At 43.4% G+C, this 25,549-nt stretch overlaps 1 protein-coding gene across 4 annotated transcripts in view; it reads left to right on the top strand.

Annotated features, from left to right (window-relative positions):
- The window catches only part of LOC119171724 (synaptic vesicle glycoprotein 2C-like), a 224,214-nt gene that overhangs the window by 48,703 nt on the left and 149,962 nt on the right, over window positions 1-25,549 (top strand). For all 4 annotated transcript variants that reach the window (XM_075892318.1, XM_037422539.2, XM_075892320.1 and 1 more), the window contains one exon: window positions 22,572-22,680. The gene's annotated coding sequence lies outside the window, so the exon portion shown is untranslated. The remainder of the gene's footprint in view (window positions 1-22,571; window positions 22,681-25,549) is intronic.

Raw genomic sequence — 25,549 nt, 5'->3', positions numbered from 1 at the left:
TACATTATTGAACCGTGCAAACAGAGCGTGGAAGCACATTCGTTTCGACGTACTCTGATAATGCCGTCAGATGGCGATCTATTTGCCTTAACCGTTCGGCCACCTCACTAGAGAAGGCGATCTCATTTTCTCGCCGATTGTTTCACATTGATTCGCACGCTACCCTTTTCTTTGCTTGTTTTTTCTTTTTTGCAACGCCGAGGGCGGTACCATACCAACCATGATGGCATATCCAAAATGAACAAACAAGCTAGAGTCGCACGGCTATACTTGTCAACAAAACGTTCCTTTCTCGGTACTGGTTCGATGAGAGCTACGCACTTATCACGATGCATCGGGGAAAAAAAGAAAGGATACATAGCTCTTTCAGACGAAGTTTTAGACATCGTTTGCAGCGACAATGTTCTTTTCTTTTCAGCGCACGCAAGTAGTAGTGGTAATAATTAACTAAAAATGAGTTTCAGAAGGACCCCCTCTCGGACGATGCTGGAGGAAAAGGCGAGCGAGGCCAGAGGCGCTATTTGCTCTTTCGTTAGTATCGTCTATTATCGCGCATCCAGAGGCAACAGAAGAAGCCAAATAACAAACAAACAAAAGAGTTCATGAACCAGGTCAGCTAGAAGCAGGTGCTATCCGAACCGAGTCTCGACAAACCGGTGAAGAAGAGGCGCGTTCGTTTAGCCGAGTGCTGTGGCAGGCGACCTTCTGGGCAAGAAAGCAGGAAGAAGAATTAAAGGGCCAACGCTGAGCTGCCTCCCGACTTCCAACGAAGCTTGTCCCGCTCGCCCTCCCGACTAGTGACTCTGATGCTTCTGCCTCGAGCGAGACGCTTCCCCTTCGGGAATCGATTCGCTTGGTTCTTCGAGCCGATCTGCTTGCCCGTTTCCCGGTGTGATCATGCCATTGCGCATGGCGACGCCTGATCAATCCGAACTCCTCCGGCTGCGAGGCGCCATAAATACGAACCCGTTACTGGAAGCGTGAGACTAGGAAGACTCCCATACGAGGCTTTTTGCGTGTTCCATTTTTTTTTTTGCTTTGCGAGTGCTTGGTGGCCTTTGTTCCAGTTCTTTCGTGGTGCATTCTCACTGGCCTCCCAGTTTCACCAACCAGCCCCGCCGCGGTGGTGTAGTGTCTAAGGTACTCGGCTGCTGACCCGCAGGTCGCGGGTTCAAATCCCGGCGGCGGCGGCTGCATTTCGGATGGAGGCGGAAATGTTGTAGGCCCGTGTACTCAGATTTGGGTGCACGTTAAAGAACCCCAGGTGGTCAAAATTTCCGGAGCCCTCCACTACCGCGTCTCTCATAATCATATGGTGGTTTTGGGACGTTAAACCCCACAAATCTAATCTAATCTAATCTAATCAGTTTCACCAACCAGAACCCACCCCCACCCTCCTTGTATTGTGTGGCTCTGTGGTCCCTTTTGCGTGACTCTGGTGCGTATAGTCTGTCTCTGTGCCCGGAAGGACTCGGGTGGAAGTGCAGGGCAGATGAGTAAAGCGTCAGTTCTTGTGTTGCTCGCGGGCCTTCCGTCAAACGCCTGAAAAGGGCAACCTTGTGGTCGAAACTTGAGTTATACGAGGCAGACGTGCTTAAGACAAAAAAAAAAGCAAGATCGAGTGGATGCCCTCTCCTTTGAAAACATGAAGTGGCTGTCCAAATAAAACACGCACAGATGGCGAAAACGTCTAGCGGAGGTGAAATGGGAGTCGCGTCTCAGGCCGCTTGCCTGGTCTCCGTCATTCATTTTTTTACTCTTCCACTCGCTCTCTCTATCTAAATAAAATTTCTTCACTTTTTTGCTGCGAATTCAACGAGACCTAAAGCAAGCAAGACCATGTTGACTCTTCATTGGCGTCAACTTTATATTGCCCACGTTGAAATGATAGGGAAGAAGTAACGTTTGCCAGGAAGGAGAGCTGAAGTTCACTCTCAGTTATGAAAGACTATATAGCTTCGAGCGATGGCACACGTCACGTTCCAGATATCGACCCTAAGCAGGTTGATATGAAGTTTAATCCCGTGGTAAGATGAAAGTTCGGTACGTTCTGTTTTCTCTGGCACTAGCGCAATTGTTAGATCTGTTTTCCTTAGGCTCGCTAATACGCCACGGGAGGCGAACGAAACAAAATTAGCGATTTATAGTGCGCTTGCTGAACCCGCCTTACAAAAACAGAGAAGGGCGTGGGAAAAAAAAGTTTTTTAACATGGTCATAAATGCTGAAGAAAGTTGCCAGGCTGAAATTTTTTCGATAGATTAAGGCTTTAAAATATTTTATTTCCGGTCAAGTTTACATTTCATAACGGCCAGCATGCGATATAAGTTCTCGCTGCCAACATCCTCGTCCATCAAGCCTGATATCGCGCGTTGCAGTGTTATGGGAAGGAGGGCGTAAGCATAAAGCGAGCCGTAATACATTGAGCAACATGGATTTCGACAATAACAGCTTATTATTAAGACATAATTTATAAATGTATGTAATTACCACATTCGGGTATGTTCCACAATTATCACATCAAACGTTTCATAGTGAGCCGCACCAAACAAACCTACAGATTCTCGCCAGTGTTTCCCCATAAACAATGAAAAACACTTACATGACATTTACAGCACAAAATATGGTTTGAAGAATGACATGGTGCTTCTTTATTGCAAAAATGTACCAGTGTACACGTAAGTTGAACACATGGTTTTAAGTGTTCTCTACTAGTGAAGCGTGGTGTATAAGAGGTTTTTGGGGGGCCGCAGGACTGTTGCTGACAAGACGCGTTAAAACCATTTAAAATTATTATTCATTTAGCAGCGCTTTTGTCTCTTTATTTGCGACACAAATATTTTGTACAATGTACCTGAGATGCCTCACAGTAAGTCTTGCGTCAAGGCTGCAGAGCCTGAACAACATTCAGGTCGCGAATGATATAGGTAGCTTTCATAAGATTCTCAGGTGCATAACACTCGGTACAGAAGAGCTCTCGATTGAGCACTTCATACGTAAAAAAAAAAAAAGAAAAGGCACCCTACGTGGCCACTTTTGCATTCGCCAAAGACGACCCAAAGCTATAGTCAACTTTCTCTTCTCACTTAATGAAGTAATGCTTACCCCCGCCCCCCTCCCAGCTTTCGAAAATTTTCCGGATCTAACGTGGCTTTTCACAGCCTCAGTGCTTGGCTCATTTGAACGAGCCAAGGCAACTGCAATGTCGATGGAGGTGGAAAATGCTCAAAGCCCTTGTACTTACGCTTAAGTGCACCCCTAAATGTTTCTGGAACCATGCATCAAGGTGTCTGTCGTAATCAGATCGTGGTTTAGTAAGATTGAGCCTCATTATTATTATTACCTTAGCCAAAAAATTACGTCTTATGACGATGTCATATTGACTTCATCTCATGATTACTTTTTGCGTCACTCGTGTTGACGTCTATGCCGCCGACGGTCAATTTTTTGCGTTCGATGAGGCATCTAAGCATTTCGCCTGTATACGTACACATGGTGAAAAAAATATTGTTAGTCCTTACGCACAATATTCATAAAACATACCGAGTGACGACATCATTGCGCTCTCTAGTATATGTGGACTCTCTTATGCATCCTCTCTGGATCACAGATCTTGCTCCTCTCTGAAGCCCAAGGGTTATTGACTACGTCAGCTTCTGGCTGATCATGATGGCCGCGTCTGCGATAGGGCAACAGAACTGACTTATCCACCGCCGAAAGGAAGGAGCATTCCGCTCTCGAGGGCATACGACAACGGCACTCCAGCCGTCACTACTGCGCCTATGTCCGGAGCGATAAGGGCGAAGCCCCTTTCACGCCGATTGGAATGTAGCACTGATTGCGTGTGTTGTGGATCATTGGGCAAGACATCTTCGTGGACCCGTTGCGCAGGCGATGTGCACGCTGAGATCCAGCCTTTCCTTACTGTTGAGTTATCGTTCTTACTTTTTTCCCTTTTATCTCGGCAAGCACCATCCGATCTAGTCTGGATGGGTTCTTCTGTAACTACACGCGCGCTGGTTGTCAGTGAACCTGAAAGGCGGGCGACGCGACTGCTAACAAGCAGTGACGCGAGATGCGAGTGAGAAAACGAGAGCAGTGGTACTAAAGCAATGGGATTGTGTGCGAGAAGCCCGAGGGAAACTTCGCAGTGGTGAGGGTGCGTTGTACATGATAGACCTTTCTATCGAGCGCCGCGAGCACCTCTTCTCTCTGTTGTTGATGGCGTGTAGGAAAAGCGCTGCTTGTGTATCTGCATAGTTTTCGGGAGGGTGCCAGACAAATTAATGCCATCACAATAATTATATTGTGAATGCCCAGGGAATCGTTGTAGAGAAGGTTTTAGCATCTTACAGTGCTCCATTCATATAAAGTTTTTTTTTCTAAATATCTGTTTTTCCATTTTCAAAAAAAAAGTGCTTCAGATTAATCTTGTTTAAAAAAAAACTACATCATGGCTATTTCATCTGTCATACGAATCGGTAAAACAAGCAAGTGAAACGAATCTGCACAGGGGTTGTCGAGCGTTCATTGTGGATTGTTTTGCCTGAAAGCCAAGTGAATGAATGATATACACCTCAATTGTAATGTCACGCTAAGAACGGAAAGCAACTCGAAACTTCAAGCGTGCTGCTCAAAACAAATGTGTATGCTGGAAACGAGCGTTCAGGTACACAGAGAACTTGCGTGAACTGACAACCACATCTGAGTTTTAACGGCCTAAAATGACGACATGAGTATCAGAGACGCGGTAGTGAAGGGCTCGGGAAATTTCGACCACCTAGGGTTTCTTTAACCTGCCCTTCTTAACAGCTGTCATTGTTACTTCTTTGTGTTTGAGAAGCGTGCTTCATTCGCAAACGCAGCGCACTCAGCGAGTGAACTGGCCTTCGTACTCTCTGGATTTTCAACGCCAGCACAGGACGTACAAACCTCCCATATCACGAGATAAGCGCGCTTGCATCGAAACGCACGAAGCGATGACCTTTAAAGCGCACCCTATAGCATTTGTCGCGCCTTCTCGTTAGCCGTAACGAGAACATGCTGAAGTCGCCGAGCTCCGAGTACCACTGTGACAGTAAATAGTGTATATAAGTAGCTTGCCTTTAGTATACTACAAAGAATGTACAGTTTGTGGCCGAGTAATTTTACACCGCGCGCTGTGGTACGAGAGGTTGCAGGTTCGACTCCTGGTGATGGAACGTTTTCTTTTACTTCTTTGTCATCTGTTATTGCATTATATTCAACGTCATACCCGTGACGGTGGAGCCGTGATGGACCCTGAAATAAAACATTTTCATGTTCAAATACCTCCTCCAGTGTGCTAATGGATTGAAACATGGTAATTTAGGGTATAGAAGTGCACGTAATTTACTCTTGGAGTCTCATCGACGTGAGATGGGCTTATGCACTTTCATTTTTTTACCATCTCAAATGCGTCATAGCGGACATAATCTTTAGTGGCTAGATTTGTAGGACTGGTTATGTCAAACAATGGCACGTGTCGCCTTTCAATCCAAGAGGACTGCATCTATAAATTTGTGGAATAGCTTACCTTTTAATAGCATACTTTCAACTTCAATTTTTTTAATTAACAAATAGTAAAATGCTTGCAACAGCGCTCATTATTTAATCATGCTTATTTGGGTCCTGCTGCGCACCAGCTCGGACAAACTGACGAATTTTATACTGCCACTTTTATAAATGTGCACGATAACATAACTGGTGCTTGCTGCTCCGCTTTTTATGTTTTGTTATAATTTTGCGAAATATAATTTGACAGAGGAAGGTGTACTCACCCGCATTGCAAATGTCATACGTAGTGATTATGCTAAGTAAACAAATATTGGCCAAAAGTCACCATGGTTGTTATAGCAGGCTGACATGTTGCGCTGCTAAGCACGAAGTAGCGGATTCGATTACCAGCCATGGGGGGTCACATCTCGACAGAAACAAAAAAAAAGTAATAATCGTGTACTCATATTTAAGTTTGCGTTAAAGAACGCCACCAGGACGAAATTGACTCGAAATGTTTCACTGCGACGAGCCTCATAACGATTTTTTGATTCTCGCACGTAAACCATCAGTCACAGCAGCAGACGGGTTACGATTATCGGATGCAGACCCGAAACTCGCCGGCTCGACCTCGACAGCTGCGGTCGGATTTTGATGGAGGCAAAATGCGAGAGGTCTGTCCACTGTAAGATGGCAATGCATGTTAAAAAAACACCGGATGGTCTCAGTTTACGGAGCGCTCTACGACGGAGTCCATCATATCGCTGCTTTGGCACGTTAAACCTAAAGAATGTTGTTACTTATTCGGCACCCATGAATCTATTCGATTTTAGTGAAACGCTCGCTGCGACCGGAGCTGGTTTTCTAGCTTCAGAGAGCGTGCCGCAAACGTCGGCTTTCCGTCGCACGGGCAGTTCACTGGCGGAACGCAGGAAGGCCCCGAAATCCCGGCTGTGGCGGCTGCATTTCCAATGGAGGCGGAAATGTTGTAGGCCCGTGTACTCAGATTTGGGTGCACTTTAAAGAACCCCAGGTGGTCAAAATTTCTGGAGCCCTCCACTACGGCGTCTTTCATAATCATATGGTGGTTTTGGGACGTTAAACCCCACAAGTCAAATCACAGAAAGGCCCCGACGCCTTCCATAGCCCCATGGAAATGGCTGCGGCCCATTCTGTCACGCCCCAGCTTGCCGCCTCGCTTCTTCTCCGAGCGAGTCTTCGACGCCGACTGCTGCTCTGCTCGGTGGTGCGTGAATCGACAGCGCACAGCCTCCTTCCTTTCGCCTTGCCCACCCAAGGTCCTTTCTTTTCGTCATTACTTTTCTTGTCACTGTGTTGTTTTTTTAACCACCATTCTCGCGAATTTGGGACGTGCGTCATTTTCGAAGGATTTCCATCTTTCCGAGATACCGACTGCAGGTGCTCATCGCGTCGTTTTGCCACCGCTGCGACACTTGCGACGGAATGGTGGCCCGGGCCCTTTTTTTTCTCGACGTCCGCGTCCGAGTGTCTCCTGCGACAGCAAATGGCCTCCTCGTTTTTCTCGGTTCAGGGAGGGTTCGTGTATTCCGTGCTCTTGTGGTGGAATGTACGGCCTTACGCACTGGCGGGGAAAGCGTGGATTTGGCGCTTATACGCGCAAATATACGCGAACGCACCCATGCGGTTTCCTTAATGCAGGTGTCTAACGCGCTGTGGCAGTCATTTTGTTTAGACATGCAAACGCGACAAGTTTATGTGCATGTTGACTTCTTAACGAAAGCACTCTGGGTAAAAGGCATGTGGCACGTATATCTATTCTTTCTTTTTTTTTTTAAAGATGCGAGGCAGCTTATGGCGGAGCTCAATCCAGTGGGTGGCGTGACCACCCTTACAACGCATGCGCCAACTCTCCCCCTTTTTTCGCGTGAGCTCGAGGTGAGAGGACCCTCTCTTCGAGCGCGAGGAGAGGGAAGAGCTGGCGCATGCGCATTGGGGCAGCGGACGGCCGCCGAGGACATGACCTCCGAGATTGCGGGCGCGCGGCACGCCGCGCCCCGGCTTACTACCACAAAAGAGTAACGTTGTCTCTTGCTGGCTGGGTTTCGCCCACAGTGACAAAATTAGGGCTGTGTTTAGTGCGACAATCAAATAACTTTACTAATACTGAAAGACGGGCTAGAAAGTTTTGCTGCATACTGAAGCTTTAGCGCGCACACACAAGGACACATACGAAATGGACACAGGCACCAGCGCTGCTCCCTGTGTCCCTTTCGTATGTGTCCTCTTATGTGTGCGCTAAAGCTTCAGTATGCAAATAACTTTATTGATACAATAAGGAGTTAGAAAAGAGGGAAAATGCAAGTAGTAAAGATACACACTACCGGTGGGACTCCCTAATACCATCTACTACAGCTTTCCAATATGTTAGCGCAGCTCACATTGCGTTAATTCAAGCGATATTATCTGATTTACCGGGGTACCAGTTTAGTCGTAGGCTGGTAAATTTGTCAATATCTTGTCTGTGTTATGAAGTACGGAGTAACACTGCAGTTTATGGTAACGATAACTAGGAATTGTAGACATAGACTTCTTTGTCAAGCCGGATTATTTTGCCGATTCCGACAGCGGCGGAGACCATTTATCCTACGGGCGTTATTTCTGATGCTCAAATTGGGGCGCTTAGTTCAACCCCCAGTGCGGGGGCGTTTCTTAAAAGTGCAATATATCGACTCTAAAGGTCACCGCCAGACCAAGACATGTGGGAGTGTCATCCAACGCTTTTGAAATAAAGAGACAGAAGAACGAAATCGCGTTCACTTTTTCTTCCCTCGTAAGATCGACCAAATAAGGATTATCAAGTGTCGCACAGGGTCTCGAAAATAAACGAGAGAGAAAGCCTAAAGAAAGATTTGTAAGGCACGTGGAATAGAGCACTGCCACACAGTAATCACCTGTCGTTTTTTTTTTATTGCCGTCCTGCTTATGTCACACTGAATTCTAGTTACTCAGAACATGGCTGCGCATCGGTCAGGTTACGTAATTTGCTTGACGTTGGAAGTATCATGGCTTGCAATAAAAAAAAGCAAATTAGAAAGATTGATGAGGGCCCCGGACGATTGCTTCTCCGTTTCTGGGGCTTCACTGCAATCGTGTAACTCCGCCCTTCAGGAACGCGTGCTCTCGTATGCTGTCGTATACTGACGTATGCTGTCGTCGTTGTCTCAAGTCGCTTGACGCCATTCTGGGAGCAGCGTGTATACAGCAGCCATATATAGCATTGATATGTATGGCAAGAAAGCGAGAAAATAAAAGTGAAGATGAAAGAGGAGAGAAAGCTATGCTGTGCGTTATACTCTATATCTTTCTTTTATGTGTGGCGTATTACAGGCAAAAACACGCATACAATTCAACTGAGCTCGTTGCTGTGCTAATTGGTTCATTATTTAAGAGAAATAGGGATGACACAGAAAGGACTTGGATGGAGTGACGACACGAATGGTCAAACACAGAAGCCAACTTCCAAAACTGTTCACTTCCAGAAACCATGCTGATTTATACATGTGCCGAGCAATGTAATCGCATTACAGATACAGTAACATGAATGAACGGAGAAATAATCACGAGCCAATGATGTAACAGAGTCTAGACATGCGCTAGAAGCTGCATTCAATCGAACTAACCCGAGAACACGTGTCCGTTACAGGATCAATCCTTGTGAATTGCATGAGGGGCAGCCCACAAAGCAAACTTGACGCGCCTATAAGTTATCTTTCAAAGACATCACTTCTATCTCGCATAAAGTAGTGATGACGCTCTGAAACCACTGTTGAAATTGTATCTGCAATTTCGACCTCATCAGAACTACTGTTTTTTTTTTTTCGGCACCAAGACAAGATAACGAGAGATACAATCGAAGTCTCCCATATCCGCAAACATGCCCCTACGTGCGCAAGTCGGCGGTCGATTAACCTACTAAACGGAAAGAGGCTTAGTTAAATTAGTCTTCGACGCTGTAAATTGATCAGCGGCAACCACTCCTACACTTGAAATGATCTGTTTTTTTTTTTCACCAAAACTGTTTCATCTCAGTTCTTTGAACCTCGTGGCGCAAAAAAAGGTCATTTTTGTTATGATTTTTTGTTAGTTGATGGCTGTTGTTAGTTTGTGACTTCACGCATGCGTTTTACTGCTGCTGTTGCCTTTTTATGCATGATAAAACGTGGCTATTTCTGAAAGTAAACTTCCGTTTAAAATTACCACTCGTCCTGTCTGAGTATTCTTGTGTATTTTGTATGTTTTTCGCTTCCAACCACCTTCATTAAAACATACCATTCGTGGTTTAGTATAGCCGAGCCATGGCAAAGGGAAGAAAATAAAAATGAAGGTGAGAAGGATATATGTGTGGGTGTGGAAGAAATCGTGGAAGCCAGGACAAAGCATGTCGTAAACCGTATAAGAATGGAAAAGGAAACGATGGGTGGGAAAACATGCATTGTATTCTATATTTATACACTGTCTGTCTTCTAGCAAGGATGAGGGGAACGTATGGAAGGTTGATGATGAGGTAAAGAAGGAGGAGAAGGTAAAACATAGCGTAGTTATGTATAGTGCAGCATGGCAAGGGGGTGAGGTAGTGAGTCCGAAGAAATTATGTGAAGTTGAGGAGAAGCAAAGAAGGGGAAGGTACATATAGCAATGTATTGGGAAAGAAAACTGATGGTAAGGAGGAGGGGGGTAGAGCATAGCATAGCCTCATATAGTATAAAAGGGAATAGGGAAAGGAAATTGAGAAGCACTAAGAGGAGTGGAATGGTGAATTACCTCATAGCAATGTATAGTATAGTAAGGGGGTGGGGAAAGGGCCGTGATGGTGAGGAGAGGTATCAGTTCAAAGAGAACGGAAAGGGGAGGAGGGAGTATGCGACTAAACCACAAATAAAGGTTTTCCTTCCCACTATGGACGTCGAGCAGGCTTCACGTCTGTGACGTCAGTGCTTCCTTGCCCGTGCACGCGAGCGTCGATGGAAGACTAGTGAAAGACCGCTCCGTGCTTCCTGCAGCTGTCACGTTCAGTGCAGCTGCATACAGTGTTATAACGTGCTTAGAATACTAAATCGGGTTTAGATCTACATCGAGTAAATGTCAAAACTATCTTTAAAAGGAAGGAGAATGCTTGCAGTAAGCTAAACGATCCAACGGGAGGTATGTAACTGTTGTGAGATGCATTATCTGACAACGTCGCACGAATTGGCACACAGCAGCGCTGTTGATGTACAGCCCAAACGGTCGTAGTTTAGCGAAATCAGCACGGCAGCAACACCCCGTCAAGCCTCAAGGGATCTAACAATGGTGAAAGAGTCTCGGTAAACAAATACTTCGCCAGGTCTCCTGTCGCGACGCAAAGTGAGTTCGTGAACGCCCCGAGGAAATACCAGTGTTCCACCTCCTTCACTGAACTCGCTCTCTCTTCTCGTGTGCGCCACTTTGTTCCTTCCACGTGCCTACTCGCTTCCTAATGGCGTTCATTGTTGCCTGCGCTGGGCGACGCTCAGATTAGGAGAGAAGCAGGCCGACGTGAGCCTGCTGCGCTGTCCCGCTGGGGCGCAATTATTTCCCGTCGAGAGAACGGTCCTCGAGGCAGAGCCCGTGCTCTTGCAAACCGGTGAAGTAGAATTAGTGAATAAAGAAACACAAAAAAGTAAGCAAGCAAGAAAGAAAAGAAGAAAAAAGGAAAGAAGGAAACAGAATACAACCTCTCCTTACATACATTTATTAAAAAAAAAAGGAAACAGAATGGTTTGCGACTCTATAAGGGTAGAAATTCTGGCGAAAAATTGGGGAGCGCACCGCGTGTTGTCGTTAGCTCGGCAATATCCTTGAGCCCGGCCCAGCCATTTTTGCCCCCCTGCCTCTCTGCTTGTCGTTCATGTGCTGCAACGTAAGTTTTTGGTGGCTTCCTAGGTGTGCCTTTGTTATGTCGTTTGCCCTGCCCATTACGTGAACTCTTTCCTTGTTGCTTTTTTTTTCACTATATGTAACTCATCGCGAAAGTCTTATCTGCACTTCGTTATTTCCCCTTTCTTTTTTCGGGGTCTGGTTTTGTTCTCGGAGCACTAGGCCGATCCGCCGATTACACTTCGTTCTCTTTGCAGCCAGCGCTAAACGACCCATGCCGGCGCGCAGGTGACATTTGACCTTCGCACGAAAATAGAACGTGCGCACTTCCGGTTTATACTAGTTGTCTGTTACATTTCTTATCTGCCTTTTTGATTTTTGTGCTAAAACGAAAGTTTATGCGTGCCTCTCGTTTCGTGTCCAAGCTTCCGTTTAGAAGTAGGTCGTCAGATCGAGAGATCTTAGAGCCATATTATTTTTGTGAGAAGATTTTCTTTTTTGTAAGCTGAAAGCCTTCAATGACTTGTCAAACGTGAAAACTGACCGTTGGCGTCATGAACATGAGTGACGAAAAAATTCACTAACGTTATGGATCTCCAAAACTAGTGATACCTGCATGACTTCACTATGAAGTGCCATGTTGTTGAAAAGTGTGCCTGTCGTGGAGGCAGTCCAAGATCACGCGAAGTGCAGAAAGCGTTCATAAAAAGGCGGGGCAGGAAAAATACATCGAGGTAAAAAAAAAAGTTGATTTCGCTTTCGAGTCCCTTTATGCAAAATTATGAGACTCGCGTGTTTTTTTTTTCTTTCAGCGAGCACGAATGCAGACCAATCGTGACACAAAGTAATCTATTCTTACAGCTGCCTTGCCATTTGTTTCTTTTGTAGTCATCATCATCATGAGACATAATACACCCATTGCAGAGCAAACGCATCTCCCATGTTTTGCCAGTGAACCCGATCATCTGCTTTCTGAGGTCACGTTGTACTCACGAACATCTCAATTTCATCTGCCCCCCTAACTTTCTGTTTTCCCGTGTCACGCGTTTGCCTTCTCTTGAAATCCAGCCACTTATTATAATGACCAGTGGTTATTTTGCCTACGCGCTACATACTCAATTTTTGAGCATGCAGCGTTACGTTTTTATTCTTGATCTCTACTAATATTTTCTTAGCACCTGTGCTCCATGAGCAACTTTGGTCTCTTCTAGTATCTTAAGGTTGCAACTATTGTTTTTCTTTCAGTTGCTCGCTTCCTCGTCCTCAACTTATGATGAGCCCTCTTTATAAGCCTCCAGGTTTCTGCTCCGTCATTATGTACCTGTAAGATGCAGCTGTTACTACTACTATTTATGATGTGACAATGTTTGTCAACCCCATCATTAGAGTTACAGATGCTAACCACTTCTCGTTCGATTCCATGGTTGCTACATGTCCTAGGGGGGTGTATTCCTTTACAACCTCCAGTGCCTCACTATGTACCGCAAAGCGATGTTCTCTTCTGAGGCTATTGCTCGTTACTCAAATCTTTCTGCATAGGAACTCTTTTTGAATAATTTGTACTATGTTATCAGAATTCAGGAAGATGAATGAATGGGGAATCGGAAATATTTATTTGACAATACGTTGTATCTTTGCTGGAGCTCACTGTCATCATTCTTTTGCTTCAAACGACTGTTTCTGCGGCACAAAACAGGACCTGTTGAATCAACATTTTTTGGCCAATCACTTGATTATTTCACGACAGACTAGGCTTCAGTTGTAACTGCTTGTTGCTTCTTATTGTTTCAATAATAAATTGTTAGTATTAATTCTTTTGAGATACCTACGTGGAGCGATATTAGCGATACTAATAAAATGCATTGAGGGCAAGGATAAACGGGCGTGACAGGTTTGGGTGAAGAACATGAGTGCGTGAAATCAAAACTTTCCATAAGCATCCTAATCTGTCCAATTCGTAAAGATGAATCATCTTCGAAGAGCTTATGTGCATTCCTTCATTGTCAGTTGTTTCCCATGAGACATTATAAACTAAAGCAAAACAGCCAATACTGTCCTTCCAGCTGCGTATACTAAAGAAAAAAGTGGGGCGGAGACTAGCGTACAATGGAGTACTCATACGTCATTCTTCAATCGATATTTCTGCAGAATATGATGCTATCATCGCTAAAGGTTTTTAAATATTATAGACTGCAGCACTGACATTGTACGGTTAGGAGCTGTTATTGTTCCTGTGTAATAAAATGCCATTCATAACCTGAGACGCACAGTCTCTGAAGGGAACCGCCGTACTTGAATAATGGCACATATTTGTCCCGTTGATATATTCTTGTAAAATACTCATTTTTAATGCTTGAAATGGAGGCTCTCATAACTTCTTAAGAGCTCGCTCTTAACCCCAACATGGCGTAGGTTCAACATTTCTTGCTTCTTTTTAGGTTACCAAAGCTGAAAAGGTATTGGTGTAATGCTTATCGGCAGTAAATGTACTGGGGGTAACGGAGGAATGGTAAGGAAATAACACAGAATAACAGCTTTCTTCGTTGCACCAATAGAAAATGCCAAGACGTAAATCTTTAGGCACCTGCTCTGTATAAGAGACGACGGAACTTTTATTCCCTCACCGGGCTTTTCCCGTATGGCCGCATCGATTTCTATTTTGTACCACGTGAACACCGATATTTTATCTTTCGTCAAAAGGAGCAATAGTGATCTTAGCGAAAGGGCATCAGTCGTTGACTCGTGCCCTTTGCTAAGATCTCTAATGCATCGCTCACTTCAGACGTGAGTGTCTGTGGTAACCCGAGAATACGCCGAGCATTTTTGTTTGCAAATACAGAAGAGGGTGAATAGTTACGAATTAAAGAAAAAAAGAAAGAAAGGAAAGAGAGAAAGGGTAGAAAAAAAAAGAAACAAACAAGGAAGAAAAAGAAAAATGAAAAAATGAAGAAGGAAGAAAAGAAAAAACTGCAGGTGTGAGCGTTCGATGAGAACTGCTCGGTGACGTACGACACTTGAAACACGTGTCAGAGAGAAAGTGACAGAATTAGCAGTATATTTATATATATATATATATATATATATATATATATATATATATATATATATATATATCGGAGAAATAAAAACAAACAAGAAAGACAGAAAGACTGCAGAGATACACAAATGGAAGAGGGAGAAATAAAGTCTGCAAGAGCGAGAATTAAAAAGTACTAGGAAATAAAATATAGAGAAGGAATTAGAAAAATATCGACAACAGATAGAAACAAGCAGAGGAAACTGAAACAAGGAAAAAAAAATTAAAGTAGGAAAGGTAAGAGCACCCACTGCTGCTCTTCCTTCAGTCTTGGCACCACTAGTTTGAAACCACCATTATTTTTCGACTGTCATTACAGAGCCCGATTTTTTTTAATGGTTCGTCTAAAACAGAGTGACGGACGCGAAGAGGCCGCAAAGGAGTGGCAGGGAGGCGTAAGGGTGTGCAGTTTCCCAATAGGGAAGGTCAAGTTTCACCACCCGTGCCTGTGCACTCCCGTTGGTTGAGCGCAAAAAAAAAAAAAAAAACTTTTACGATGAGTTCAGTAAACCGTAATATGAAAGCCACAACAGCCTCCTGGTCGCTGTACCTGGTCTTTATTGTTATCGCCAAAAATATTAAGCCATAACCCTACGTACTTAAATAAAATAACGTCACAGGTGGACTGAGCAAAGGTATCAGGCTGCATTTCACCAATCCTTACTTCGTCCCATTACCCGTCTACGCAGGGAGGTGAATCGAGCTGAATCAGACTGGCTGCTGTGCACTGGGAAAATGAAGATTCAAAAATGAGATGGACATGAAAAGTTCAAAATATTAGCCGACTTCGGACAACTGCTTAGCCATCTACTTACATACTACAAGCAATCGTTAGCACAGGTCAAATTTCGGCTAAATTGTGTTTATAGCGTTCGCTAGTGAAGTCTAAGTAATCACTAATATTGGCAACACTATTATATATATATATATATATATATATATATATATATATATATATATATATATGTCTGCCTGTCTGTTCCCCATCACAATCTCTTTAATTTTCTTTTCCTGTACTCTCTCAGCCTTTCGCAAACTCTTACTTTTTTACAACGCTGCAGATACTCCAGGCGTCGCCGCCACCACCGCTTTATTACTTTCAAAGCTCATTTCTCCCGCGTGCGCGAGCATTAGGGAAATAAAAAAAGTAAACTTGGAAGAAAAAAAATTAAATATGTGACGCCACTTAAGAGCACTGGCAAGGTCTTTCCACGAGAAGCCAGTCACGAGATACGTGCTCCAACGGCAGGCGGCTGCCCCATCGTACATCGGCTGCTGAAAGGCGTTTCTCCCTTTATTATCTCCCGTACCAAAATGGGGCCAGGGACGGAGGAAGGCTATTGCGCTGGGATCGTGTTTCTGTCCTCTTTCTATTCGGCAGTACGAGCGCATCCCGCCTCCCATCTTTCCCTCTGTCTCTGGATAAACCATAACCGCATTTTCGTCGCTGAGAGCACACGTTTCTTTTCATTCTGTCTCTCTGTCTGTCCCTCTGTCCCTCTGTCCCTCTGTCCCTCTGTGTCTCTGTCTCTGTCCCTCTGTCTCTCTCAACTCTTTTTCTATAATATTTCAGTCTCCACTCTTTTTCGTTTAGCCTTTGCTTTCTTTATCTTTCTATCTATTACATTTTTTACTCTTTCTCCGTCTCAATTCTTTCTCACATCTCTCTCAACAGTAATACTTAGTGCGGTTATTTTCGTTTGTCTGTACAATTTCTGTTGGTACAATTTCTGTTGGCACAGTAGTTTATTAGAGCTTTCATTGCGTTTAGGCTGTAAGAAAATGCATCCGCCTTAAATTTGTGCACTTCAATGTATTTTTTTCTCTTCTACGAGTCGTAATAACGAATTAAAACATTTTCCAAAATTTGCTTCTGCAAAAAACATGTTTCTTTTTGGTTTCATTATTTCTCGTAGCTGTATGCCAATTCCTCCATTTCTTGCCATTTTGAGCTGTGGAAGATTCTTTCCTAAATTGGCGAACGCCAAGTTTTGCTAGCGTAGAATTTTTTTTCTCTTGATACCACTCTAGTCTACATCACCGAAATTTGTTTGCTTTTTTTCTTGAAACTTTAGTGATCTGTTAAGTGGTAAAATAAACAAACTATCTTTACGTTTCATAAAAAAAACTGCGCACTGTTTTGTTTGTAATTTTTGAAAAGTATTTTCGGGCGTCATCAAACAATCTGTATTAGCAAAAACTTTAGATTTAATATGCGCTTAGGCGTAATGAATGAGCACAGCATGGGTCATTGACGAATGGGCACCATATTCACCGACGTCGAATTGCAACACAAAGATATGTAAAGTACTGTCCAGTTATCCTTGTTCACGGCCTTATTAATATAAAATATTCCGATTCCCTCACTTATTTACATTCAGCGCAAACAATTTTTCCATTGTCTCTGTGACTATCCTCTTTTCGAATCTCATTTCCCCACCCAAGTACAGGGTAGCAAACCATTCCTCCTACGGTAGCCTTCCTGTCTCTTCCTTTTATTTTTCTCTCTCTGCGACAAAGTACGTTGTCATCAGCGTTCATGTTCGCATTAAAAGATTTACGGGAGGTCTGGTGCTCTCAGTAATAATATACTCACTTTACACCCTGTCATCTTTCAAATCCATTTATTCTTGATGTTATGCCTGGAATTGGCATAAAAATGAACCATTTATGCAGTGAAGTTTGCTCCTGAAATTCGGTCTCTGTTTTCTTGTTGCAGATATAACTATAATAAAACCAAAAGACAACGAAGGAATAAAAATAGGAGGAAAAGAATGGCAGGGAGGTTACTCTATGGGCAGCCGGTTTGATACCTTGCGCATAGGAGTTGGAGGAGCAAGATGAAAGATAGAGAGGACAAGGAAAAGACAAGGAAGCTATAGAAGGTATAGGGGATGTCATTTACAGTTTTTATGTGTTCAATAGTATTGATAACACAAACTCAAACACATTAAAGCGCAAATAGCCTTACACCGTTCTTGGTTTCATAGTCTGTTGGTTTTAATATAAGTTGTCTCTACCAAAACAAAAACGAGTGCTCATGAGATGTTTATTTCATGCAAATATTAACTATAAAATACCGAAACACAACTACTACTTCGTCAGTGACACGGTATTTATATTACAAATGTGAGGAAATTGAAGTGCAAATAACCTTCCTTACACCATCGGTGGCTTCATGGTCGGTTGGTTTTGACTTAGGTTGTCTCTAAGAAAGACACAAGAGCGCTTATATTCCGCTTATTTCATTTAAATATTAACTGTTTAGAACACTTCAACAGAGCTATTAATTTTGCCAGTACAGACTCATCAACGCACATTCATTCACTTTATCACTGTCCATCGACAAGACAATCACTCAGTTATTTAAGAACACCTGCATATTTGTTACACAGGTTTCGCAGTTATTTATCTATTCAGTTTGTATACAGATAAAATAAGTAGACACAGGGAAAATAAAGAGGGAACAGGCCCACAACTGCCAGCTATTGGGGCGCAACGCCTGCTTGCACCTTCGAGGAGGGGAGACACGGATGTGAAGAAGAGGAATGCGTTTAACAGTTGCCCTTCATTTTTACCGTGTATCTCTAAATATCAGCGTATAAAGGTATAATTAGTTTAGTTGTCCTCGAAGTATGCCTCACGAAGAAAAAAAATATAAAAAAAACGTACGTTTTCTGGTCCGTGTTTAGATGCGATTGAATAAACAAATGAAGTGTTCGAAATGAAAACTCGGGTTATTTTTCCAGTCACAAAATTTCGCTGTTTCTTTCTCTTCTTTTTTCTTTTTTTTTCTTTCAGGGGTTGGAGTTGTCCGCCTCTTTCATCGTGTTATGCGGTGTCTCGACTAGTCGAAAAAATATATATAGAAAGAAAATGCTCTAAAATAACACTAGTTTGATGCTGTGATAAGAACAAATAAAAACAAGTGTTACCGAAAAGCGTTTCGATGGCACATCGCTCGAAATGCCTACCTATTGAAAAACAACATGCTGCCCACTCACGCGAAGCGACGTGGGAGACGCGACAAGTGCGCTTCCACCACAAGAACGGAAAGTTATATCGGTCTGTGACGCAAAAGTACGTAAGGCAAAACAAAAAAAAGAACAAAAACCATCTGCGAATAATAATGCTTGATTTCGCGATAGTTCCATCTAGCCGGTATTTGTTGGTTCTCATGGTGATGTGTAAAAAAAGATTGTAAACAAGCGATTCGGAAATCGCATAATCGGATGTATATTGGGTTGGAACGCCAAGCTCTTATGTGCTAGTTTTTTTTTTTTTCGAAGAAACACCGCCGCGGGATGCCCCGAATAAAAAGGTACCCTCTAGGACGATTCGGAAAACAATACGCCTGCGGCGTTTTTTTTTTCTTATTTCAATGCTGTATTTAAATCTTCTGGTTCATATTTTCTTACTTTTTTATTATGTGTAAGGCTCTATAAGATTCAGTAAAGTGAAGGTTTGGTTAAATCCTTCCGTTATAAATTTTCTGTTGTTCTCTAAACATGCTTGAGTGCAGAGTTCCTCATGCAGTTGTTTTCGCCGGAACTCATTTTAGAGAATCCTACGAATGCCACTTACCTGATTGCACGCATCTGTTTAATATTTTTTTTTCAATGAAACAGCCCGTGTGTATGATTGCGAAAAGTGCGTAGGCGGCTACACACGGAAGTTGTTTTCTGGAAAACTGCATCATTATTTTTTTCTATTTATATGTACAAGATGATCAAGGATCTTTGTTTATTAGTTGCGTGGCCATTCTAACATAAAATTGGATGATAGTGGGTGCGTACGCAGTTCTCTACACATAAAAATAACAATATTTTCTGGAATTTTAAGAAAGAAATAGCCTTGTCGTTTCGCTTTGCCTCAAGGGAGCTTCTCGTCAGCTAAAAACCACTTTTTTATGCCAAGATATTCACCAAACCACAACTGAGGGAGGCAGGCTGTAATCACAGGCCCTGGATTTTTATGAAATTGGCGGACGTATAAAGTGGTCAGTGGTAGATAAAAGGAAGGGAGCTTTACTTTACTTGCGGACGCAAATCGGAGATGATATCTTAAGAGCAGCAATTCATTGCGGTGGTTTCCGATATGAGTTGGTTGTAAAATGAAAGGTTTTCTCTCGTTGCATGCTTAAAAAGATATGAACACATAATGTAGACGCATTTCTTGAAACACGTCCAGTTTTGAAATCTCGTTCTGTTCTTTGTAAATTATTTATTGACGTCTCTTAACGCTTTAGATATGCAAGTTAGCTTAACTGATTCACTATAACCTGTCTGTTAGGGATTAGAAGTTACCGGTAATGTCTAAACAACAGGCTGTTTATAACACACTTGTCTCTTTCACGACAGCTTCGCACTTGACAGCTATGACACGCAGCTCACATAACGTCAACTTTCAGAGCGCAGCACGTTACCACAACGAAGAAAAAAAAAAGGACCCGTAAATATTAGTTTATGTTCCCTGCAGCCTTAGAGTTCCTTGGTGCAGCTTTCAAGACGCCCGTCTTCATATTAGAAGGAGGGAAGGAGAGATATGGAGAGAGAGCGAGAGAGAGTGGGAGGGCGGACTCTATTAGATACGCAGAGTTATTTGGTGGCAGCTGACGCTGCTTCTCTCTCGAAGCTCCCTATTTAGAGACATCCAATCAACAGGACGCCTTCGGGAGCTCCTTTTCATTTAGTTCGATTACTTTTTTTTTGTCCTCGCTCTCATACGCTGCTGCTGGGGCACACGTAAGTAGATAAGGTGGACGCCATGTCGTCGCTGGTGCAGTGTCGTTCTTGGTCCCTGTGCGGTATGCGCAACGCTGTCTTCCTTTCTGTCGATACTTTCACTCTGTCTAGAGTGCGTCCACTTATGTGAGGCCACAAAAGGACCGCCACGTCGCTGAACTTGGCCGAGTTTCTCAGCGGCGAGCACGGGCACCGTTCTCGTTGTTCCACTTCTCCGCGACCAACGCGAAGCTTTTTCTGCGCCGAAACGATGAGGCGGGCCATTTGTGCCTGCGTAGTACGTGCGTGCGTATTCGGCTTTGTGGCTGGAAGCCGCTAGTTCGCAAAGTCGAGGCTCTCGAACGGAGACGGAAAAGCACCGCTATGCTCGCTCTTCTTCGGCAGTTGTCAATCGCATAGCAGAGACGGAATGCGATCATTCGGTTAATCCTTGTTCTCGCAAGTTACTAAGAAGTTCGGTCTTCGTACGTGCGCATAAGTGGTCGGAGTTTCGGTCATCCCGAGATCGTTGAAGAGGACGGAGTTTGGTAAAGGGGGAAGTTGGAAGAGCATCGTGCCAGATTAGATCCGGAATTCGCGAGATGTTTTCTTCGCGTCCTGGAAGACAAGTTGTCGAACTAAGTCGAGTCGAGCCGACGAGGTTTGCATTAAAAAATTGATCAAATAAGAGTCTCTGAAGGGTTATTTACCCATACAAGGCTTTCGATAATTCCGCTGAATGAACGCGAGCGCTATGGGGATTGGCGAATGACCGTGTTTGCTATGGGCCAACTATTATTTGTGGTAAAACAGAACTTCTCAGAACATCTGACGCGATAACTTCTATTGAAAAACGGCACTATTTCGCCATAAATATAGGTAAAAGAATATTTTGCCTAAATTAAAGTAGAAAAGTACGTTTTTTTTTTGTTTTGGCCGCGAGGAATGTTCGTAGTCACGAACTACACCCTCCAAGCATTTTGTGTGCTCTAGGGGCAACAACTTTTACGCGTCGTGTTTTTGCTTCATACAACCTCCTTCAATGACAAGTTCTACAAATGGCGCTCTTCCAGTTTTTGCTGTCACTGTGCAGAACTTTCCGAGCAGGCCTGGTGTTTTTTAGTTAATTTAATATTTGTGCACCTACCTGCCACGTCACAGTAAGGTATAAGTTGACATACTGTTTTTCGGTGCTCCTTCTTACGTCATTTTTTTTCGCATTGAAAAAAATTCATGAATGTTCGAAAGGATGGCTAGAAGCTCTTTCGAGACTTTGTCTCTAATTTTTCTACAAGATGCTTCAAATCACACCAGAAACAATATTTAAGAAACCAAGGTGACGAGAAGGATTATTTACGATTCTGCTCTCTGACGCCTTCTTGCGTCACTTCGGCTGAGCAGTTTCCGTAGGAAGTGCTTGTCCAACATTGTTGCTCATGCTTTCACTTTATCTTTCTTGCTTCGACTTAAGTTCAACTTCATCTATACTATGCATCTCTCGAACGTTTTGCAACAACGAACGTGTGAAATTGACACGCACTGTAAGGTAGTGCAGTAAAAACCTATACTTTCCTCCAGTCCAGTGTAACCATGGCTCAGCATTCGACCAGTGTTTGTACAAGCTTTATATACCTGCGTGAACTAACGATTTATTTTGCAAATACATGTGATTGTGGGACATTGATACATGTATACTGTTTTTTGAAAGTTCGCTCTTTTATCGCTGAAAGGAATGAAGCGCTGAGACAACAAATGTAACGTTATAGTATATTATTATGAGTAACTCATACAAGCCGATGTTTCAGTATGTATGATACTTCAAGATGAAATGCATAAATCGGAAAATACTTAAGCTTGTAATTATTATTTAGAATCTGATTCAGCTAGTCATATGTAGTACAGTGAGATATTAAAGCAATTTGCAAGAATGCTATTATTTAAACTTTAAATATCACCTTGCATCCTCCAGAAAATAAATGACAGAATGGCCATTGCTTTTTAACTAAGAGATATTTATGAACACAACAAGCGAAAAAAATGCATCTACGAATGAAAACTTACCAGACGATCCTGCAATAACCAAAAATTGCCTTTTTGTCACTAAAGCACTAGGCGTTCGTACAACAATATTTATTAGCAGCTGCTTTTCTCACAATAAAAAAAAATAGTTTCGTTCCTAATGAGAACCCATATATTTTATATCCCTACATAGTTAAGGTGAATTGAGAAAGAGAAACAACACTTCATTACTTAACCTAGCCGAGATCAAGTCAGACCTAAATAGTACGCATTGAAATATTACAAAACTCAAGAAAAATACTATGCTCGGGCTTGTAGGTGTAATTTAGGCTCCCCTCATTTTATTTGTCTATTTTTTTTGCAGGCCATGAGCTGAATGCAGCACCAAACCAAGAATCTCAACTGGCTGCACTTTCTGTACATCCTACGTTCAAGTGAACACTGTGCTTTCCACACTCTGTAATCAACCAATAGTAAGTGTTTTTTCGTGCATGTGTTGTTTCTATGTGGCTCTGCTTGGAAGGTTCTTTACGGCGTCCAATAGTGAACACGCTATCAGTTCAAAGAGTTGAAACACATGCCGCGGCCAAACACGCTTTTTGGCCGCAGAGTTGTTTGGAGTTCGCAAGTTTAGCTTGCGAAAGTCAGGCTCGTGTAGCCCGTATAAGGAGCGTGGTGGTTTGGGCTAGTTTGTATGACATGGCGATTGTTATAGCGCAAGGGCAGAGTGATGATTGTCCTTCTTGTCCCTTCATCGTCGTTCTGCTCTCGGGCTATAACAATAGTTGGGCCCTATAAGGAGTTCCGAAGTCCACAGGTGGTACACAAATCACTCATATGAATCTTCACGTGCACTCGTAACGTAATAGTCAAGACGGCATAGCGATCCCATACCTGTGCGTTACGATGTTAAAATAAACCAAACAGTAAATGTGCTGAAAGCAGCGAAGCGTGCCGCTCTTCTCAATAAAAAATAATGCTTTCAAAGCGTCTTCTGCAAGGCTTTCTTTGTTTTTGATGCCCACATAATGTTTCGTTGAAATGAGTGATTTGTGGCCTATTTTATTAGCCCTGATTTATTCTAAAAGGCCCACATCACACTCTCAGCTCTTTATTTTTAATTCTTTTGATTGCGAGTCGTGCCAGGGTTGAAAATTTGGCTTTTAGGTTCAAGTTTATAACTGAGAAAAAAGAGTGCGAAACTCTCACAGGACACAAGCGTTGATGCAATCCGTTCTTCGGCTTGTGTCCTGTCAGGATTTCGCACTGCACTTTTGACCAATTGTCTAGACATGCCGTCAGAGACGAGATCGAAACGAAGTGCGGAAAATGTCACTAACTGTCCAGTTTCCTACACGTGTCTCCGCGGCCTCCTTCCAATTGTGGCCACCTTCTTTCGAGCTCTCGGGGAAGCTTTCCTCAACGCAGCCAGAAAAAGGCAGAGCACAAAGGGAGATTATAAAAACACACAAACCAAGAAAAAGGAAGGTCACGCGAGGATTGGAAGGCTTCCTTAAAGCCGCTGAGCGTTGCCCGTCAGCGCAGGCTCTTCGGCCTGACTGCTGGCCAGCCAGCCGCTCTAAACGTCCAGATAAGCAACTCTACGTCGAAAACAAAACACACACAAAAGTTCAAGCGCCCGTAACGAAGTTTCTTCCACAGCCCGCACGCCCGGTACTTCACTGGCCACATCTAGTTAAAGAACTTGCCCCCCCCCCCCATCCTCCTTCTAAGACAGTGTGGAGCTCGGCCGAGTGCTGCCGTCAGCAGGCTACCTCCCACACGGTGGCGCTATGCACGTTGCTCGTCTAAGCATTGTTTGTGTCAGTTTTCTCGCCGTCATGCTTACCTCATTTCGTCAAGGAGGTTATTGCAAGTTACCTCGTTAAGTCCTCTCCCTGGCTTGTGGTAGCCTAGACGCCCTGTATAGCCATACATGCTGACATAGTTCTCAGATTTCGTGCGCAGTCTTACTTGGCCGTGCATCAAGACGCGTAGAAAGTAAGACATTCTTCGCCACGAAAAACGCCCTTGTTGTTTCCTGTACAGTCGATGTAAATTGCTTAGAGTGAACTAGGTCTGAGAGAAATTTCAATTACCCAGTAATTTGTCTCTGCATTCTGTCGAACTCTTGAGTATGTGGTGATAAGGCGTTTTATAGCAGGCATGTGGTTCTAATTCAAGGCTTCCTGTCGAAGCAGTGGGAATATTCAGGGTCTTGTTCCTCATACTTCGTAAATTTATTACGGTGATGGTGTGCATAAAAATTTCAGTAACTGCACTCATAGTGTCTTTCAAACAAGGTTCAATTTATGGGAAAAAAAAGTGTCATGATTATCCGCTAACATACTGGCTTGTACTTGCATATCCGTGGGTGCAGGGGAAAGGAGGTAGGAAGGGTTGGGAATTCCAGCACCTCCCTCCACCGCCTTCTTGCAAAAAAACGGAACTTCTGGTTACGCTAATGATTATCTAATTGAGTGGCATAGTGGTACACCGACGCCTTATGAACAGCTTGACCGCAGTAGCAGAAGGCGATATTGAAGGCGGACTGCATGCAAACGTCATGCACGCCATGCTACTGGCGCCTCCTATGTTGTTCCGTGTCACGATTATGCCATTTCACTCAGTAGCATTTGTTCATAAGGCTCGACAAAGACCAGTCTAGTCCACTGGTTGAAACCAGTGGCGTAGCCAAGGAGTGTCACACCGGGCAATTGTATACAGAGAAAAAAATGAGCATTTTAAGGGATTGCCCATCTCCCCCCTCTTCCTAAATCAAGAAGGTGACCCCCCTCTCCCCTTCAAAAATTTCTGCCTACGTCACTAGTCGAAACTGTTGACAAATAAAAGACAACCACTACTTTTTTTCTTGAAGCAATATTTATTTGTAGTTTCTTTGGTTCACATTTCAACACTATATTGAGTCGCGCGCTGGAGCATGCCTACACTAAAAGAATATTGCTGTACTTGTTTATTACTTGGACGTTCTGTTGCACCAACTTCCATAACCATCCACTAAGTCATCCAAATTCGCATTTCGTCGATTAATGATCCGCCTGTCCACGGCAGCCTTTCAGCTACTTTCAATTCAGATCTCATGGGAACAAATGTTTATTAGCCTTCAAACATCGTTACGACGAGCTGTGTTTTCAGCCAACGTAGCCGCACTTGATCCTAACAGAACATTTAAGAAATATATTCAATAAAGACGATGAAATAGCCTTACTTGCGTGCACTAACATTGCTTACGTTTTTTTGTTTTTTGCAACGGGTTGCTGAGTTAGGTGTAGCGACGGTGGAAATACTATGAAATAATTGTTCGATTTGTCTAGAAGTTTT

This window comes from Rhipicephalus microplus, chromosome 4, assembly GCF_043290135.1.
Source record: "Rhipicephalus microplus isolate Deutch F79 chromosome 4, USDA_Rmic, whole genome shotgun sequence".
NCBI lineage: Eukaryota > Metazoa > Arthropoda > Arachnida > Ixodida > Ixodidae > Rhipicephalus > Rhipicephalus microplus.
Note: the sequence above shows the minus strand (reverse complement) of the source record. Positions and strands in the feature narration are given on the sequence as shown.